This window comes from Octopus sinensis, linkage group LG13 (assembly GCF_006345805.1).
Source record: "Octopus sinensis linkage group LG13, ASM634580v1, whole genome shotgun sequence".
NCBI lineage: Eukaryota > Metazoa > Mollusca > Cephalopoda > Octopoda > Octopodidae > Octopus > Octopus sinensis.
The window spans coordinates 49776703-49784957 of record NC_043009.1 but is presented as its reverse complement, the minus strand read 5'-3'; positions in this window follow the sequence as shown (position 1 = coordinate 49784957).

Sequence of the window (8255 nt, the reverse complement as noted above, 5' to 3'; positions counted from 1 at the left end):
TCGACTATAGTGGATGGCAGGAAAAAGACTTAAAGACTGGTCGTTCATAGCAGAAAACTCATTTGTTACACATGTGACAAAAAAATCCGCTTGAGAATTATCTGCTCGGTAAAGCTGGAAGGACAAAGAAAGCGAGGACATGTTCCAGAGTTTGCTGTTCCACCACTTGTAACAGCAGTTGTAACTCTGAGGTGATTCGAAAACCCGCTTCGCTTCCCATCCTCAAAGAGAACGAAACCACATTTTAGGACAGCCATAGTTTTTTTCCACTGCTATTCTTCCATGTTAAAAGTAACTGTTTTCTCTTTCTTAAAGACGATGATAGTAGATGGGTTGAAGAAGATTTGGTTGCTAGTTCTAGCATGTCAAGCAATTCGCCAGAGATTCCTTCGTTTGACTGTGTTATTCGTAACCACTGGATTTTATTTCTTTAATATTTAGGAATACTTGCAAACAGTCGGCCATATATGTGTGGAAGTTTCCCAGCAAAGATTACAAATGCCTATGATACTTCCATCTCGGAAGACAATGCATGTTTTCGTTAAGTCTTTATACACACAACACTTCAGCAAAGACAAGCGGTAATTGTTAGAGATGGCAATTAACTTCACACACTCACACACATTAACAACTGATCTCTTTTTCTCCCAATCGACCACACCTAACAGTGTTTCATTAATTACTTCCACTGCACATGCAATCCTTACCTTTGTAACTCTTGAAGGTAATTCAGATTTTCTCTCTTTTTTTCTCAGATTAAAACAACATGTTACACCAAGAGTATAGTGTATAAAAATCTAATGTATAACATTAAACCTTGTAGTGCAACAAATTGAAACGCCCACAATCCAGTTTTCATTTGCAAACTCATGAAGCCACGAATTGTCACCTACTGTGTGTGTGTGTGTATCCGTCCGTCCGAGCTTTTTTGTTCCAGGCACAAAAATAAAGAGTGTTCTGTCTGTTTCCTTCTGGTTTTGGCTTACACTTATATACGACTTGTGTCAGTGTCTCCCTCCTTATGTTGCGAACACGAACATTCAAGGTAAAACTACAGAAAAACAGCAACACGCACGTTAATATGATGATAATGATGATGGTGATGATCGTCACACACACACGCGATGGTTCAGTCTGGATCCTTGTATTCTTTCCGCAAAATGTAACAAATCTTAAAGATTAAAAAGCTTTGCTTCATTTCTAGATTGCACTGGAACCAAATCCACAGGAAACTGTGCCACTGTAATAAACCGCCAGTCCATACAGTGTCATTCAGAGGCACTTGAGCCCTTCAGCAGTACTATGAAGACATGTTCCACAAAGAGATTGTCTTTCATGATTCTGTTATAGAGTTGGACAAGATTACAAAATAGTTTAAAACCATTTAATTTTATCAAGCATGCCAATTTGTCTGCCGTCCTCTTCTTTAGCTCCATAGCTTCCCTTCCCGGAGAGGCTTGTGTCATATGAAAAGCATTACGCTAGGCATGATCATCGCTAAATGGGTGCACTGCCCACTCACTATTCAATGCTGCATCTTCAGATTGAGAAAATACAGTTTACAAAAATCTTCCCGCAATAGGCGCAGGAGTGGTTGTGTGGTAAGTAGCTTGCTAACCAACCACATGGTTCCGGGTTCAGTCCCACTGCGTGGCATCTTGGGCAAGTGTCTTCTGCTAAAGCCTTGTGAGTGGATTTGGTAGACGGAAACTGAAAGAAGGCTGTCGTATATATGTATATATATATGTATGTGTGTGTTTGTGTGTCTGTGTTTGTCCCCCTAGCATTGCTTGACAACCGATGGTGGTGTGTTTACGTCCCCATCACTTAGCGGTTCGGCAAAAGAGACCGATAGAATAAGTACTGGGCTTACAAAGAATAAGTCCCGGGGTCGATTTGCTCGACTAAAGGCGGTGCTCCAGCATGGCCGCAGTCAAATGACTGAAACAAGTAAAAGAGAGTAAAAGAGAGAATAGAAATTAGTGTCCAACCAGGATATTCTGAAGCGTCCCCAGGTACCTAGATCTGGCGACGGGCCTGGCTCCAGGACGCGCATGGTTTAATGATCCATGTGAATGAACGAACAGCTCTCGTGTTCCAACTAAGCCTACTTCGACATGCTACAAGCCGAATTCCCTCTCACCTTAAATAAGGATATTCTTACCTTTAAACGGACGGGATGGGATGGTTACGGCTGTAATTAATGTCTGATCAATCAACATTGATGCACATTGTCAAATATGAACACCCTATAAATGAGTCTGTATGCGGTCGCTCGACCTGCTAGAAATAGCAACCAGCCAGGTCAGACCTGGGGTTAAACGACTTCGCTAAACGAGCTGTACAATTGAAATAAAGCACTAGGCTTGAACTAGCACATATACATCGTAAACTGTTTCATGCTGCTGGAGTTCATGGTGATTTTGAACTCGATGATGAGTACCTCTTTCTTTACTACCCACAAGGGGCTAAACACAGAGGGGACAAACAAGGACAGACAAATGGATTATGTCGATTATATCGACCCCAGTGCGTAACTGGTACTTAATTTATCGACCCCGAAAGGATGAAAGGCAAAGTCGACCCCGGCGGAATTTGAACCCAGAACGTAACGGCAGACGAAATACCTATTTCTTTGTTACCCACAAGGGGCTAAACACAGAGGGGACAAACAAGGACAGACATAGGTATTAAGTCGATTACATCGACCCCAGTGCGTAACTGGTACTTAATTTATCGACCCCGAAAGGATGAAAGGCAAAGTCGACCCCGGCGGAATTTGAACCCAGAACGTAACGGCAGACGAAATACCTATTTCTTTGTTACCCACAAGGGGCTAAACACAGAGGGGACAAACAAGGACAGACATAGGTATTAAGTCGATTACATCGACCCCAGTGCGTAACTGGTACTTAATTTATCGACCCCGAAAGGATGAAAGGCAAAGTCGACCCCGGCGGAATTTGAACCCAGAACGTAACGGCAGACGAAATACCTATTTCTTTGTTACCCACAAGGGGCTAAACACAGAGGGGACAAACAAGGACAGACAAACGGATTAAATCGATTACATCGACCTCAGTGCGTAACTGGTACTTAATTTATCGATCCTGAAAGGATGAAAGGCAAAGTCGACCCCGGCGGAATTTGAACCCAGAACGTAACGGCAGACGAAATACCACTAAACATTTCGCCCGGCGTGCTAACGATTCTGCCAGCTCGCCGCCTCGATAATGAGTACCATGGATCTGGAAGGCACTGAAACATGATTGCCATAAGTCTAATCAATCAAATTTGCGCCGGGGGTAGGAGAGATACTAAGCAATAATAACAACAACAATAACAAACTCATTTGCAATGCCAGCTAACATTCTATCAAGACCCTCCCCCCCCTTTCTTTCATCTATCACCTTCTTCGCCCTACATTCTGTCTGAACCACCACCGACACCATCAATACTACAACTACTGTTTCACTTATAAAAGTTGATTTCAACAGGAAAAGCTTTGTCAGTCATTGAATGACACTGGTGACAGCGTAGGTGGTGGTGGCGGTGGTGGTATATTGACAGTAGGGTCGTCGGTGGTAACGGTGGTTCTTTGTATATTGATATTTGTTGTGGTGGAGGATGCGGGCGATGAAGGCGGCTGCGGTTTATTGCAAAGGGAAGTAACCTAGTTATATTTGCCGACACCTTTGGTGTTGTATGTATGTCTGTCTGTCTGTGTTACTGGTGATGAAATCGTGTTGGTGGTTGCACGAGTGACGATAATGATGATGGTGGTGGTGATGGGGGAGTGGGGGAGGGGAGGAAATGCAGAGGTGGTGGTGGTGGTGAGGATGGATTAGTAGTAGCATCGGTAGTAGTAGTAGTAGTAGTAGTAGTGGTGGTACCGTGTGGGTGAGGTGGAGTAGTTTGGTGTCGTACATTGCCACTTTAGAGCAGGAAAAGGATACTGCTGAGACAGCAAAAGCGTGTAAAAAGGACGGAAAGACGGCGCTAAACCAAACGGCTACTCACACACACACACACCACACACACACACACACGTACACACACACACACACACGTACACACACGCACACACACGTACCTACGTCCGCATTTACATTTCATGTAAGCAAAACATACGCTACACACAAATGTATGTTGCGCATATATATATATCTTTTGATTTTTAGACATGGAATATTGGGGGGGGGGGGTCAGAATGTTTATAACTGGGTTAAGGGTGCACAAAAACAAAAATAGTAATAATAATAATAATAATAATAATAATAATAATAATAATAATAATAAATAGATACGAATAACAAATAAATGTTATGAATTTAATTGGAATTAGAAAGAAAAGAAAAAGACAAAAAAAAAATCTAGCCGAATTAATACTGATGTCCTTTCAACCATTGCCCTCTGCTCAGATGAAAAAACCCAAAAGTTAGATGTACTTGAGTGGAATTGATCACAAACAGCAATGAATTCGATACCGGAAAACAGCCGGTATTGCACACGTGTGTATCCATGCTTGCGTGCGTGCGTGCGTGTGTGTGTGCGTGTGTGTGTGCGTGTGTGTGTGTGTGTGTGTGTGTGTGTGTGTGTGTGTGTATGTGTGTGTTATTGTACTTACTATACTCTTTTACTCTTTTACTTGTTTCAGTCATTTGACTGCGGCCGTGCTGGAGCACCGCCTTTAGTCGAGCAAATCGATCCCGGGACTTATTCTTTGTAAGCCCAGTACTTATTCTATCGGTCTCTTTTGCCGAACCGCTAAGTGACGGGGACGTAAACACACCAGCATCGGTTGTCAAGCAATGCTAGAGGGACAAACACAGACACACAAACATATACACACACATATATATATATATATATATATATATATTATATATATATATATATATATATATATATATTATATGGCTTCTTTTAGTTTCCGTCTACCAAATCCACTCACAAGGCTTTGGTCGGCCCGAGGCTATAGTAGAAGGCACTCTCCCAAGGTGCCACGCAGTGGGACTGAACCCGGAATCATGTGGTTGGTTAGCAAGCTACTTACCACACAGCCACTCCTGCGCCTATACATGATATAATTTCAGTGTTTTCGTTTGACCAAGTGTCCCTCTCTTTCTATGTATCAAAATAAAGTCGTTTGGCTCTAGGGTATAGGCGCAAGGCAGGGCTGTGTGGTTAAGAAGCTCACTTTGCTACTAGGTGTTTTCCGAATCAGACCCACAGCGCGGCACCTTGAGCAAGTGTCTTCGACCAGTATTAGTTTGTTTACGTACCCTGTAACTTCGGAATGCTCACAGCAGCCATATTCCTACCGCTCTATGTCACGCTGGTGAGACCCATATTGGAGTACGGGACTCAAGCCTCTTCTCCTTATCTCCTCAAAGACATACATCATCTCGAAAGAGTCCAGAAGCTGGTTACCCGCATGGTTCTTGGTTTCAAGCATTTGTCTTATGAAGAAAGGCTGAAGACGCTCGACCTTTATTCTCTAGAAAAACGACGACGCCGTGGTGATCTCATTCTTGCTCACAACATCATAAGCGGAAAGTGTAACCTCTCGAAAGAGCTGTTCTTCACTCCTGCTCCAGAGCGTCGGCTGCGGGGTCACCCCGAAAAGCTCTATCTGCGACGACGATTTCATCTCAATCGAAGGATAGGGGCTTTCTCCGTCCGGGTTGCGGATCCGTGGAATAAGCTGCCGGACGAGATTGTGAAGATGCCGACGACCGCTCGGTTCAAAGTCTCTCTTGACCAGAAATGGCCTGAACTCTTTGCATGAACACCCTCCCTGTACATAACTCCATGTCCCCCTACATGGCCTTGCTTTTTGCTTTTTGAGCCCAAAAATTAACTTAACTTAACTTAAGAGACTGATAAAAAAAAACATTTGAAGCTTAAAAAGAAATCGAAACGCCGGGGGCAATTTACTGGACCCTACAAGGATGGGACCCAGCAATGTTGCTGTCCTGTGGCTAAAACAAGAAAATACAAAAGATTCAGAAAAAAAAGGGCATCATGAACAAAGTAGAATTATCTTGGCCCTGGATTTGAACTCAAACCAAAACATAAAGGGACCTTCTGCCATCTGCATACACCAGTGAAATAGTTGTGTGTGTGTGTGGTGTGTGTGTGTGTGTGTGAATTCTGCTTGTCACACACAGTCATGCTGATCTTGGTCGAGCATTAATATTCATAATAATACATGTGTCTGTGGAATACTCAGCCACTTGCTAATTCCAAAGGTCGAACATCAAAATGCTCATAGTCGAAACCGACGGAAACGCATTTACTTAATATTTAGTTTAAAGTTAAAACTTTTGTCAGTCAGGCTCAGCTGGAGCAGAGGCATTACTAATCCATTCATTGCACCTTTCTCTACTCGCCACTTTCTCTTTCTCGACTTCTAATGCGAGTATGGTGAGTGGTGGTGGTGTTGGTGGTTGTAGAGTTGGTGGTAGTGTTTCTGATGCTAGTGGTGAGAGTGGTTTGGTCGTGGTAGTGGTTGGTGGTGACTGTGATGTTAGTGTAGTGTAGGTGGTAGTGTTTGTGGTGATGGTGATGGTGAGTGCTGGTACTGGTGGTGGTAATGTCTGTGGTGGTGGTGGTGGTGGTGGTGGTTGTTGAGTTGGTGGTAGTGTTTGTGATGCTAGTGGTGAGAGTGGTTTGGTAGTGGTTGGTGGTGACTGTGATGTTAGTGTAGTAGTGTAGGTGGTAGTGTTTGTGGTGATGGTGATGGTGAGTGCTGGTGGTGGTGGTGGTGGTGGTAGTGTTTGTGGCGGTGATGGTGGTGGTGGTGGTGGTGGTTGTAGAGTTGGTGGTAGTGTTTCTGATGCTAGTGGTGAGAGTGGTTTGGTCGTGGTAGTGGTTGGTGGTGACTGTGATGTTAGTGTAGTAGTGTAGGTGGTAGTGTTTGTGGTGATGGTGTTGGTGAGTGCTGGTGCTGGTGGTGGTGGTAGTGTCTGTGGCGGTGGTGGTGGTGGTAATGAACGTGCAGTCAGTTCTAATAAACATTTCAACAAGAAATTCCTCTAATGAAAACAAAGGGGCCACTCTCATAAATTATTGATGAATGTTGGTTTAATTAAAGTGAAAGTGGGGTTTAGAAAAGTGCAAGGCTGATCCCTAACTTCTTCAGTCTGGTGCACGCAAACACACATGCACACGCACACATTCCTTCTCATACGTGCACACAGTTTCTCAAATAGCACATACTGACTTTCACACACACATACACACACGCACACACACACACACACTCTTTCTCCCCCCTCTCTCTCTCTAACTATCTTCGATCTTCACTTTCCTTTGCAAATTAAAACTTACAAGCGTCTGACGTTGACACACACACCAGTCACATTTTCGGGCTTTCACAGACGTATTCTTAGTGTTTTACTAATTACACAGACACACACACACACACACACACTCGCATACATGCTATCTCATATATGCACATCTGTACAAAAATTCCGTGTATACAAACTATCAAGTTGCAGTTCAAAAAAATTTTTTTTTAATTTTTAAAAAAACCTTTGATTTATAAAGTACATCTTTTGTGCGCACGTATGTATGTGTAGCTGGAGTCAGTCATCATCAAACAACTGTTCCAACCATTCTGGAAGCAGAGATAATTTCTATAAATCAGGAATCTTATCTTGTAGGTTATTAAGTGCTTTCACACACACACACACACACACACGCACACACACACACACACACACGCACACACACACACACACAAAACTGTACGCACATGCAACGGTTTATGATGTTGTTCAGTTAGCAGGTCAGTCCTGACGGAACACACTGAACCAAATATGCTCCAACTGCGACCACTCTATAGTTTGTGAAAGATTTAGCTACTATTTCTAACAGGTTAAATTACCGCTTAAAAGACGCTTACTGCTTGAGCAGGTAAGAACTATACGTTAAAAAATAGGCGTAAGATACCTGGCACGGCGTGAGTGAAACCAGGTTGCGTCTGGTTGAAAAGAGAATGAATGTGTGAGTGTATAGCTAGATGTATGTTTTATATATATATATAATATTCATAATATCCCAGAAACAGCTGTAAGGCTATTTCATTATAAATGCCCTGAAAACTCCTCACAGCCTTGGCTTTGTTATCTCATTCTGTCTACAATTTGTTTTTTGTTTTTCGAACGTTTTTTTTTCCGCTATCCCATCATGCCGGATCCTAGGTCCTACCTCCTCACCCTCAATCACCGTTTGAAGGATCCATC